Source organism: Bombus terrestris, chromosome 10, assembly GCF_910591885.1.
Source record: "Bombus terrestris chromosome 10, iyBomTerr1.2, whole genome shotgun sequence".
NCBI classification, from domain to species: Eukaryota; Metazoa; Arthropoda; class Insecta; order Hymenoptera; family Apidae; genus Bombus; species Bombus terrestris.
This window is the reverse complement of record NC_063278.1, coordinates 8,266,631-8,280,887: the sequence shown is the minus strand read 5'-3', so window position 1 is coordinate 8,280,887 and position 14,257 is coordinate 8,266,631.

Sequence of the window (14,257 nt, the reverse complement as noted above, 5' to 3'; positions counted from 1 at the left end):
TGGAATGCGCGCGCCCACGAGCGCGATTGACGCCGCCGATGGATAAAAGAGCGAACCGAGTCAGCGAAACCGAAAAGGTTTCCGATAATTAAACCTGGTACCCGATCCCTGCTCGCTCGGTTCGCTGCCCTTTTTAACCGACTCCGTCGAGCGTATCACGATTTTTGCCGGCAGAATTACTCCGCTTACGGATCCGTAATCGATGTTGCAAGACCATATAGTTTCTCTGATGAGGGAAACTAGTTTGTTCGTTCTGGATAGGGAGGGAGGTTGGAATTGGAAATAGCTCTTTTAGTTTTAACATTTGGTAGAAATGACTTTAGATATAGAAGAATTGGAATTTTTATCTTAAACATTAGTTTAGCTACGACGGAATTGTAATTTTATTTCGAAGAGGAATGTGATTTGAGAGTAATTGTTTCAAATTGTTTAAATGTATTAATTTGTATTTTGGATGATTAATCGCGTTAACTACTAACATAAATTATATCCAGTATATCGTATATTTCGTTGTTCAATAAAGTCGATGATTGTGTTGCATGAAAAATAAATATTCGAATTACAAATTAAAATATTAAAAGAGACAGAGAGGCAGAAAATATTTCTACCATAAAGCATATCAACTTAGATCTGCCTGCGATAAAAGCCAGACAAAATCACTCTATACCGGTGGTCTACCTTAACAAACAACTGTATCTTAGCCGATACTAATTCATAACCACTCCTCCAAGATATTCCTCCATCATCCACCATATGATCATTTACCGAGAACCATAGAGAGCCTCAGCTACCGTTGCCTTTAATAAAATTTCTTGGAATCTAAACAAACGCAGCAACCATAAGCAATTCTTAAATTAAATCCCATGTATCGTTCTCCTAGACGATTCTCAGTTTCTCCATCCTTAGCCGAGGTAAGTAGGAAATCGTCGTTGGAAAGGAAGGGTCGTTCGCGTCTTGGGGATCGCGTTAAAGTTGGCGTACCTAATAAGCGTCAACGCGGGAGGGCTCGAATCTACGTTTCAGCGGTGAAATCATGGATTCTACGGTTAGCTGACTACGGAACTTGATCTGCTAATGTACAATGCAACCATCCTATTGCCGGAAGCGTTATCACCGAGGTACCCGAGGGAGATGCTCGCAATTACGGAATGGAAGCTCATCGATGTATGGAATCGTGGAAGCTCGAAAGCTCTCGAAACCGAATGCTCACGAAACGGCTCTTTGCCGCCTGATACGAGATTAACTTGCCCAACGTCGGATTAAAGAGACGATGGATTCGATCGGTCCACCGTCGGCCACGCGCGACCGTTCTTTGAAGAGATTTCCGGTTGTTGAATTAATCGTCCGTTCATCCCAATTTTTTATTAATTCTTTTAAGATGAGCTGGATGAATTTTTGGATCCAAAAATCTTGTTTTGTTTTTTGTATGTTTATCTTTTATTGTTTTAGTATGAAAGTATCTATATTTTGGATATGAGTGTGTTAGATGAACGTTCAGAAGTGAAACTGATCAACTTCGCGGTCTACCCATTTCTTAATTTCATTACATTAGTATACGATTAATATTTAATTGTGAAGGAACAGATTATTAATTGAATCGAGAATAAAATAATTCTGTGATACAATCTGGAACATAATTGAGAAGTATCTCATATTTTATTAAGAATCTTTTGAAGTTAGAAGACCTCAATATTCTTCAGTTACAAAAAAGATACAGAAATTTCAAAACTAGAGATATGAAAGTACTGACTTAAAAATATTTCCCTGGAAATTTTCTTGATTCATGATCAGATCTTCCCACACATTGTATGAAATATTAAGTATATGATAGAAATTACAAAGGCGTTAGAAGCCGCGACATCCTTTTCGCAGGAAGTTTAAAGCCGTAGCACAGGATGTTGTTCGAAAAACAGTCTTTCGGCACTTAGCACCGCCGGCTGCTCAAATCTGTGAAGACAAGGGTGGCCTTGGAGGGCTATAAGAGTGGGTGTATCCGACTCCTCCCCGACGGGATCGTAACGTCAGCTGGTCGTTGAGTGAGTTGCGACGATCCTAGCGCGGGTCTTCGACGTCGATTTCGCTGAAACTCGAACGACGTAACCGAAGGGACTTCGAGAGGAGGGACACAACTCTCGTTCGCGCCAGCTGTTGCTATCCGAAAACGGAGGTTCTTCGCTTTATCCCCGAACCTCGTCGACAAACGATGATCCTCTTCCCTCCTTTGACCTGGTTGCCGTTCGCGAAACGTGACTAGGATCTGTCAAACAATCTTTGCAATCTATCGCGAGCGATCGACTGTGATTTATCGGTTTGTGAAGTGGTGTACGTTATATTAACATGAACGATGGAAGCGGAAAAATTAATTGAAGTTAACAAAGTCGAGTTACTTTTTGGTAAGCATAATAATATATTTATTATTGTTCAAAAGTTTGGAATGACTACGCGTTTCATGGAATATATAACAATTTAGACGAAAATATTTAATTGGATTCCTACTTTTTTTTCGAGAAAAATCCTTAATACTAGAACTACCAACGACTGAAATATAAGAAGTCAATATTTGAAATATATGGAGAGAAAACGTGGAATATATTTGAATTGATATAAAATTTGATGAAGATATTGATAAAACTGAAGAAATGATTTCAATCTTTTGAATTGGATTGTATTAGGAGGGAATTTCAACTTCACGGTCCACAGTGAAGGTCAGTGTTGGAAAGCAACAAATCTTGAGAAAAAGGAGTCCGTCGCCTCTGTGTCAGCTGTTTCTTAAAGGTTTTAGATATGAAAGTGGATAAAAGCAGGTTTGACAGGCACGAAATTACGATTGCCGATATTTCCCGATTTCGGTGGATTTCACGGATTCGCTCTCCCTTTGAAGTACTTTCTGAACAAGTTAGTATCGCTATTTGAGAAAAACTTTATCGTGTTAGCTCGAGGATTAAGTTTTCTTTAGCTTTGTAATACTTTCTAGAAAGCTGACACATAATTTTTCACATTCTTGAAATAATCCTTTATGTCTTTACAGTATCTGAAAATACTATCTTTATTAAGAATGCTTTAAATCAAATATACGTCGGACTTCGATAATACTTAAATATATACCCATCTATCTCCTAATAATTCAAAACATTAAAAATAAAAATTTCACGAGCTAAATCCTATTTATACTCTCCCCCTCTCTCAAAAAATTCCAAAAATCTTAAAGCCACGTTCCTAAGAATATTCACCATCCAGTATTCACCCGAACAAAACTGTACCATAAAAATCCACTCTATATTCCAGAAACTTTTAGATCCTGCTCCATCTCCACCCGGAACACGTAATAAAACCGAGCTAGTGAAGTCCGTCAAATTTTGCAGCGAAATCCGTGGCCTGGTTTCCCAAGTTCGCGGGACAGATTCTCATTCCAACAAATGTCTGAGACTTAGTTGGAGGATCTAGGCCGGTTTACGGTGTTCGTGGGCCGAGGAACGCGTACGTCGTCGGAATACAAATGCTGATTCGCCCGGACAATCCTGTAGCGGCGTTTACGCGACCACTTAAAGCGAAACTCGTGGATCCTAGGGTCGAAATCACGATCCTGATATGCGCGCATTTTCCACGAGTCGGGGGCTGATCCAGGTTGGATCCCGAAAGCAGGCTTCGGTTGTAATCATCTCGTTATGGGCGCATTGTGCGTCTACGGTAAAACCGAGCCGCCCCCATGGCCCTAGCGCTTTTCGATGCCGCCCCTTGGCGTCGCAGTGCCGCCTGAAGCATCGTCGATGATTACACGGGACGCAGATGAGGCCGCGGCGTACGGTCCTAATCAGCTGGCGCATTGTGAGCCCGCGAAATTACAGGAGACGTGGTTGGATCACGAACGACTATGAGCTAACGACGAAGCACGAGGAAGCGTGTGCAGATAATTAGTAGCAACGATGACGTACCCTGGTAATTCTTAGCTACCGATATCCTCCTCTATATGGACAGGTATGAAACATTCCGCTGAATGACGTGAAAAGACAGCGAATCGTTGTTCGTTTCACGACGACGTGTATACAGATGGAGAAGGAACGTCATTGGGGATCGATGCGTGATTTATCATTCAACGTCAACGGGATGCCCTTACGTTCTCCCTGTTTCGTGACGTAGATCTTAGTGATCTATACGAAGAAGGCATCGGCTTATAAAACATTCCTGTCGTGGATAGGGCTGCACCAGGCTATGTGGATGACGTCGCGATTTTCTAGAGTTACCACCTGGAGAAATAGCTAGCTTATCGTTAGAGTAATATATAATAATTAATGATGTTCGTCTATAAGTAAGAATTACGACGTCATCGAATAGTATACTGTACAATAGTATTTAGACTTGCCGTCTGCCAGTTGACGCTTGAGACGGACAAGTCAGTTAACTATAATATTTTGTTCGGTATAAAATTGTAAAATTGTAAAACAAGAACCTGTAACTTACGATTCCTAATTTGTCAAATTATTGTGCGAAATAACTCCGTATGTCATTGGATATTTGATGGCAAAGACAGCTAAACAGGCAATATACTATCCTGATTGCTATTTTCTGCGTCCCTATGTAGCCATTTCATCCCTGCTTCTGAATGTGAGATTCCTCAGGAGAAATTCGACTCCTCACTTGAACCTGGAATCGACGAACGATTAACTCGACTAATCCTTGTATCTGGGGTCGCGGTTCGATTGAAATAAAAAGGCGGAGCTCGCCCTTGGGCACTGGGTAAAGAGAAAGTCTATCCCGCAACAATCGGTGAAAGAAGTTTCGTTGCGAGGGAGATTCTAGGAATGAAAGGAGGCGCGGTAGATTTGTCCGATCAACGTGGTGCGTAAGCCGTGCTATTAAGGGCGGCAAGTGGGTGCATCTGTCTGGGCAAACCTGGGCTTAGTTCCAAAATCCTACTGCAAACAGAGAGGCTGGTTACTCGATGGCGAGTAACCCTCTATCCACGCCTCTTTCTAGGAACGAAACCGTTCGAATTTCAACCGCTGAGTGGCTGTTAGGTTAGAAACGATGCATGGGAATTGATGCTCTACTGTGAATGTGGAGAGATTAGGAATATGGTTGGCTTCGATAGATGAATTAAGTAGTATGTTGATAGCGATGAATAAATCACGAGTGGTTAACAAAAAATGAAGTATACTTTTACCTATAATTTTTATTTCGTCATAACTTCCACATTTTATTATTTTTATACAATAAAAAAGGCCTCCATAAGATCTTCCATTATTTCATCATCTTTATATAATGAAAAGGTCTAAAGGCTTTCAGTAAAGATACGTTGTACTTGCATTTTCAAGGAGGATCGTTATTGAGCTGGATTCGAGAAGATACTCGATCAGAGATACTGTTCAAGGGGAACAGATTTCAGGTTGAGAAGATTTTTTTAAGAAGCACGAGATTTGTTACTGGAAAGTGGGCATGTTACCGAGATAAAATCGAGGGCGTTGGTGCAAGGTTGGCGAACGCCGCTTGGACGGGACGCCGATAACGAGGACGGATAGCTCGTAAAGTGGTGGACGTAGAGACGGAGGTGAATTCGCGATCTGATTCCGGATAACGTCTGGTTTTGATAAGTAAATAGCGACGATGTAAGTTGTCGTGGATAGGTGAGCTTGGAACGAAGGATGCTGGGAGATAGGTTGACACTTCGTGGTCAATGTGTGAATGTATGGGTTCGTGAAGTTTCTTCTATACACTGGATGAAGAATTTTTTTTGGGACCCCGAGCAGGTGCAACTTATGATGTATTTTTATTGGAGATTAAATTCGAAGGATAAAGCCGAAGCGTAAAGTAGGAGGATTAATTTATCAATATGTCGAAACGTGTAACGTGGGCAAAGAATATTTATACACACTCTTATCGTATTATTTTAATTATAAGCAGTAAATATTTTGATTAAAATATTTCATAATAACTAAATAGTTATTATAGACTGATAGTTTTAGTGCCAACTTCAAAGCTTAATATCTATGAAGTTAATTAATTTTGTATTTAACGATACAGTATAATATATACAAGAAAAATTCCAACTATAATATCCTTAAAAGTGAAGGAATATTTTGTACAACGTTCTACACAGGTTATCGGATAGTGATAACCAACGTTGAATTGGCGGTTGTATAATAACACGTCGACGTAGCCTTAACTAAAAGTAACGAGTCTCGCAAGGGGAAAAGGAAACATTAAGCTCACGTGTTTCGAACTCTAAAGCGGTTTTCAACCCCTGTTGAAGGGAAGGGGCCAAGGCAAAGATGTTATTCTTCTTCCTTAACTCATACATATTTTGCGGCGAAGACGTTCCCTCCATAACCCCACCAAGAATTACAAATCATCTTGCACGATAATGCAAGGGGAATCCCCTTGTTCTTTGGAAACCATAAACCCTGCGGATCTCTCAAGTCAAGTATACAGCTGTTATACATCGACCACAGACTTTAAATTGCATCGATAATCCCCATGTTTCGAATACAAATTAATTCACTCATGATTTAAACAAAATTTTACGAAGGAAATTATTAATCTCCTTTCTGAATATCTAACAGCAGTATCTTCATCTCCTTAATCTTTCGGCGTTATTGCCATCAATTGGCATCGGTACATCTTTTCTCAGTACACTTTTACCGGGTTGATTCGACGTGTCTTGGTAATTGGAGGAACTGTGCTGGAAATAGGTTTGTTAAAGTTCAGCTGGAGGGGGGGGGGGGCTTGGAGAGATCGCCGTGGAGACCGCGGGGACGATAAAGTCTAGGCGCACACCGAGATCTCGTAGATTCTGTCTTGTCGTTCCTCGCCGATGCCCCTCTGCACCCCGCCCGCGTGGCGGGAGTTTAATTAGGCCCCGCTTCGAGATATCGCGAGATCAGCAGCTCGTTAGCATGTTTTAATTGGCGGCTGTCAGTGAGATCGTTGCTCGCGATAAGCGACTCCTCTCTAACCAGTCCTCCAGCTCGGTGACAAGACTCTACGTGTAGCCAGGCTGCTGCTTACTACTCGCGAGACACACGGCGGACAGCCGGTTAGGGGAAGCGTATACATCGTGCCATCCGAACCTGGGGGCATCTAGGAAGCTGGTGGAGTTTGTACGGCAACTTTTTGCCGCTTAATTCTGCGGCGAGATTACACTCGAACAGAGACGTTACGACGTAAGTTTATCAATGTGGATGAGACAGGATACGAATTTTCTTTGATGTGCGACTTTTTCGAGATTTTTGTTGTCTAAGAATGATGTGGACATGGAGACGTGATTAGTGGTTGTAGTAAATTATTAAGAGCAATACGTCTCGACGTAATATTTCATTTGTAAGTTTCTCTTTTAGGAAATCAGTCTTATCAAATTCTATTTTTTGATCTGGTTATAAAGAGGAATTCTTAGGATTTGACTAATTTCCTTTTTCAGTACTATTTTTTTTCTCATGTAATTCCAAATTTTTGTTGAATCGTGAAAATTCATTATGTACCTCTAATTTGTATTGTATAATAGGTTTTTATTATTCGATAACGATGCGCTTATAAGGTTTCATACCTGTTTCAGCGAGGACATAATTTTAGATTTGATTAAGTTCAATTCAAAGATATGAAATTATTTTACCTGGATTTCTAAAATCAATATCTTGAACGTGAGAATCGTGAGATCTTAGAAAGTACAAATTCCTCGCGAAGACGGGTATCGTCATGACTAAGTCGAGATAGGCGAAAAGGGGAGAAATCTGCTTTCATACATGGCGTTTTATGTTTCCTGACGATGACCAGCGCGGATAGAAACGTGACCAGCGGTGAGATTAACAAGGTGTCCCGGCCTCATTGCTCGCTATTGATCCAGCGCGAACGTGTACTTTTTAACGAGGCCAGTTGGTAATGACGCTCCCGTAGAGTACACACGTGCCGAATGATGAAACACCTCTTCTCCCCTAGAGCGTCGTTTTTACCTTCTTTCAGCTCGGATTATTATTCTCTATATAAAAGATACGCTTTTTCCACCATAATCGTCTCGGATTCGAGGAAAGTTTCAACTCCAAAAAACGAAACCAAAAGCATTTCTCTTAAACTGTAACGAGGAGACGTAAACCTCTTTTTTTTTAAGAAAAAAAAACGAGGAGGACTTCGAGAACTTGATGTTTCACTCCATATGAAGTTTATAGATCAACGTAACAGTGAATTTGATCGATGATTTACCTGGTTTAAATTATACTCCCTATCGCAATATATCGGAGTTATAAATTGTTCGAGGATGGTACGTCTGTTTGTTGGTTCGAGTCTGTCTAGACATTTGACGTAACAGTGATATGCTTGGAGTGAGACTTGGAATATGTATAACAAAAAATAAGTTTGATCGAATGTCCAAGTGGGTTCAATTTTCTAGTTATTTCCATCGTTATTCTAATTATTTATACAGTAGTATTAACCTCGTCTGCTTATTACGCGTTTGCATAGTAATTTGATAAACATTGTCATATAGACGTATATATATTAATTGATCATATTTTGAAAGGTTAGTGTTACCGGTAGCGTGGATTGTCATTTTTTGAGACAGCATTTGATTTCGATTATTGTTCCATTTCAATATACGTAATTTGCTGTAGTCGTGCACGTTATAAATTTTTCCTTTTCTTTTATACGGATTAATAATTGTTGATTACGAGAATGACGACAGGAGTAGGCGTTAGAAATGTGAATGCCGCGATGATTAATGGCTCATTCGATGATTCTTCAAACAAATATGGCAATGTATAATTAAGATAGGTATATATCTAGTTTTTATTGATAATGTAGCACACAATTGACATATATTCGATCAATATGATTAATATTCGGAGTACTAAGATCAAAGTAAAGAAGATTAAAGAAATCATTTTTATTTCGAATAAATTTATTAGAAATAAATTAAAGAAATAATTTAAAGCTGGTTCATTAGATTTTGTAAATTCATTTTGTAAATTCAAATCTAAAGAAGAAATTGTAATAAGTGTCCTATTTTTATACATTTCGATCGTGGATTTTCTATATCAACGTTATGATTTTTCATGTTAAAAAACGATTGGACACGTTACGACGCAGTCACGGGCTGTTGTTACGTAGTGTTGTTACGTAGTGTTGTTATGCTTCCAGGCATGTTTAGCTGTCGTGTTTTGATTTGATGCAAGCATTCTCGACTATTTATTAGGCACGACACAGTTTATTCCTGATATGTATATTTTGATTTCAAGCATTTTCAAGTGATAGTTTAAATTCATATTCTGTTTTGTTGCAGATTTTACACAACCTCTCCACTTTTTGTTATTGAAAAGGATCTAGCCATGCTCTAAAAACAAAAATGTAAATACCATTGCATTTTGTATCTGCTTCAATTAATTTTATCTTTTATATCTTGCTTTAATTGTTATTGTTATATGTTTAAAAATAAATTTTAATACTCCGTGGTTTTTTAAATAGATTTTTTACAAATTCTACTTTCTTCTTGAGGTTTGATGATTCTTGCGAGATGACAGTTACTATGATGACTTCCTCTGGGCCATAACACCGTCGATGACAACATCCACCGCATCTAATCGTGAGTCGTATGCGTTTTTATTCCTCTGATTACTTAATCATGTCGTAGGACGAAAGGTCCGAAGCAACACGAGTGATTGGTTGCATTACATAGAATTTGTTGTGAGCATAGTAACCACGGGTATTTATTAAACCTGTGAATACTTTTTTTGTTCTGTGTCTAATTTATTAGTTCAGCTAGGTCTTCTTGCACACCGCGTTTTTGTATAACAATAATAATATAATATAGTTGTAAATAATATAATATAATTTGTAAAATTAGAATATATTTGATATTTTTATATAAATAAAGATAATAAAGATTTCTCAGTTTTATCTTCTTTTTTATGATAATATTAAACAATTTCGATAGTTCGATTCAAATCTTTTCTATTATAAATTTCAATATTATTTGACATATAAAAATATTAATGTTTCTTTTTATGACATATTAAATATCGTACATAATCTATTAAATAAATGTGCAAGTAGAAATCTCGCGATCGGCAGATTTTGGAATCAAAGCAACAAAGTATGTACGCTGTTCTCGTATCTTCGAAAATGTGCTTTGATAAAGGAATCGCCTGAGGTTATTTCAATTAATATTTAAGTTTCAATTAGAGTCAATTATTCCATCACATTAAATCTTAGTTTTCTCTCTCATAGATAATTTATATATTTTTTGCTCTTTGCCACTTATTGTTTTTTGAATATTAGAATTTTAATAATTGTTTGAGTTAATAGATTAGAGATATAATTTGAAATAAAATGAGAAAATGCAAAATTAAATTAGAATAACAATAGACCGTTGTATACAAGATATAATAATTACTTTTTTAGCTCAGGATTTCCAGGTTTTACCGTTCCATGTTCATTGTCAAGATCTCACGCACGTGTTACATAGGTGAGAGATGATGGGCACAACGATCATAGATTATAAGCTTAACAAAGTCTCAGCGACTGACGATGTGTTAATATACTATATAAGATGTATTTTCCACGTTGTGTGTATATGTGGTTAGGCTGTGGAATTGTATCGTTCCGAGTTTTATTGCATATTAACAAATTTTATAACCAGTAATTGAATTTCAATTTATAATATTAATGCTAGATTCACTCTTATATATTATAGCTTAAGTAATGAATAAAATTAAATATACAGTGAGGACTATAAATAGTAATATTATTAATTTTTTTACTAAATTCCAATAATGCTATTAAAATTTTATGCTATCTATTCCAGTAATTTTACATCAGATATTACAGTTTAGAAGATATATGTACTTTACCTATTATGAATAGGCGCACGTTTGTAATTAAAAGTTGAGATTTATACCGATGTTTTTATTGCATCACGTAATAATTACTAGCCATCGTCAGTCACTTTCAGGAAAATGATATGTAAATTAGCGTGCAAGTTGTCTGCCAAACTTAGGTGTTAAATGAAATTACCACAGGTGAAAAAACTCATCTCTAGCTTTGCCTATCGATTTTTCGAATTTCATGGTCGCGGTCACGCAATGGGTTTCGAAACGAACGTACACATATTGCACGAATATGCATATTACGAACAGGCAACGATCACCTATGATAGTTTGTCATCCGCGTGTATCTGAATCAGCTTCCTCGATTTATATTTTTATTTCACCGTCGCAAGTTATATTTTAGTTTTCGATGAAAAGGTCTCGAGCCTAGATATAAGTTCCAGCGAGCACTGCGCTCGAAGAAAGAAGAGGCTACAAGCCGAAGAGGCTCGGCATATTGCCATTCAAGAGAGCAACTACTAATGATTTCCTATCCTCTGGTTCACCTGGAGCATGGGTAGTTATTCTTGTTACTATTTTGTTACTATGCTCACTTTTAGTATTTGTAGTCGTAGTAAGTTTTCTTTGATCGATGTACGAGTCGGTTTACAATCATATTAGACAAATCGCGAATTTTTTACTAATATTAGATAGTCTGAATTTTGTATTTTCTATTAAAGTTGCGAATAAACGTTAATTTCGATTTAAAGTAGAATTGTGATAATTTCGCGATTTCGATGTAAATTAGTGTTGCGATAAAATGATGAATTTGACAAAATTTCGTGGAAAATATAGCTGTCCGTAAATGTATGCATATTCCTACCGCGTAAACATCGTTTCACGTACTACTACCTCAAATATACAAGCAACATGATTTTCCAGTTAAACAAGTTAACATACAAACAAATACCTACCGTACGAATAAGCTTCCAATTTACTCGTTGAACAATAATCACATTTTCCACTTTTTGGCTAGAAGCAATGTTCGGTTTCAATGCAATATCCGTGGTAGTTCCTGTAGCAACAAATCCATTCCATCTAACGATTGGCACTCAAAAGCGACTACAGTTTTTTCCTCTCGCGTTACAATCGATACTTAATCACTCCATTTCATCCGTATAAATATACATCCGTGTTTTCCACTGTCTAAATGCTTTCGAGCTCGTTCGTTGACGCAAACACGGCCAAGTTTCACGGTGTTTTGCACGATCCACCTGCGCGTGTTCGCCCTTAAGCCCCGGAACGTGACGATGAGTATTTGCGGTCGCGCTGCTGCTTCGCGAGAGCGTGATCAGATTAAACGCTGCGTGGATTTTATGGCTGAGCCGTGAACGATTTACGGTAATCGATTAATTAGTCTTATTCCGGGACTTCCCGATGATCAGCTTCTCTAGATTTGTGTCATTGATGGGCTGGATGCTGCTTTAGCTCCGCTAATTGCTGCTGGCTGATAAACCCTTGTCGCGATACAGAACTTGATAAGAAAGATTCTTCTTAACATATGAAGAGGATCCGGCGAATTTTTGTTGCAAGTTTGTTTTTAATCAATTTTGTGAATTTTCAAGTATGCTATATTGCAATATGGAGCTGTATTAAACAATAAGAAATCTTAGATGATTGTAAAAATGTAACGAAAGTAAGCAAGATTTGGAATCTTCTGTACGCGATTTTTGAATTTTGATTCAATTTTTGCTATCCAAATGAAATTATTTTACAATTTTTTGAAGGTACATTAAAGTTCCTTTGAATCAAGAGATCCATAGTTATTTCGAAGAAATAATAGAAGCTTTTCATATTATTTCACAATTGAATTAATTTGCAAAATATAATAAGTTTCTCTTTAAACCATAATAAATTTCAACTTGTTTCGAAAGACTAACAGAAGAAGGAAGCTTTAAAATCCCCAAACTATGCATTTCGCGCAACGTCTTTAACCCAATTTCCACTCACGAAACATCACAGTAAGAAGGAGAGTCATCCAAGCAACTCAGAGAAGCATGCAAGACGAAAGATTATCCAGCCACTGTAAACCATTCGTGGTTAGGAAAGAGGTAGATATAAACTCAGTGAAAAAAAAATGAAAAGAATAACACGATAACGTGGTTTGCACGCGATAGTTTTAACGACCGCGGGGGGTTCGGCCGAATTTTATTAAAGAACACTCATCGTTGGCCAACGAAAGGGTTATGCATATGCATGAGGGCGCGTTCGCGCGACGAACATGTTTATTGTAATACTGACATAGAGCGCGCGAAATTAGTGCGGGTTAAGGCGACATTTCCATTCCTACGATGGAATATGCATGAGAAAATGCATCGTAACATCTGTGCGGAGCGTTGTTGCACTGGGTCAGCCGAGCTTAGACGGCCAGAGAAATATTTCATGCTGTCGAGTAGGACCCTCGGCCGACTCGCGTGGTTATAGCCCGTGAACGTAACTGTTTTCGCTTATGCACTTTGCCAACGGCTGTTCTCCAACCCTGTGAAGAGACGGAGAGTTGTGACGATGAAGTATTCAAACGGGAGGCCGGAAGTATCTTTCCTCGGTTTCCGCGTTTTCTGAAAATTGGATTCGCGAGACCGTTCTACCGCCTTTTGCTCACGATCTTTCTCGGACCTTTCTCGGGATATAGCCCCGGCTTCAGTATTATGCAACTTTAAAAGGCTAAGCTACTAGGCAGAGATTTTCAGAAAGAAGAATATTACCTCGTAAGAATTATATAGCGGAGTTTCGTTTGTCTGGATTAGAATAAAGAATTTGTGTTGTTGGGATGGGTAGAAGAAAGGCATCTACGAAATTGTCGATTCTACCATATATGCAAAAACTAACTCTAAAAATGGGTTATTTCCTTTCCTTGGGAAAATCGTTTCTTTAATAGCGAACAGTATTTCTATGGTTATTAATGAGTATTAGATTGTAGAAAACTCTTCGTATTTTACTATCCTTTCATATTGGACCGAAATGCAGGATGTTTGCGTCTATTCAAAAATACAAAGAACCTCAGTTTGCAGTGTCTGCCTTTCCTCATAAATTGGTAGGATAGAAGGTAGGAATTGAGAGAATATTGAACGATATTTTATATTTATTGGCATGCCTCGATAGGATGCATATAATCTTAAGAAAAACCAAAAGAAGAGTAACGCGATGCAATCGGAAGGAAACGAAAGTGTGGATGATCGAGTCTATCTTACAGTGTCTATCTTTCAGCCACGGTGCAGGATATCGTTGGCTGCTTATATCCATGGCAGATGCGCCCGGTCGAATCTAGACGGAGACAGAGAACGAACAACGCGGAGCAGACGAGCAAAGAAAGGGGCCACTTCGTATGCAAATCCGACTCCGCCCTGAATAAAATATTAACCGACCAATCGAGGCGCGTGGCGGGGGTAGAAGCACGCGAGCCTCCCTCGACG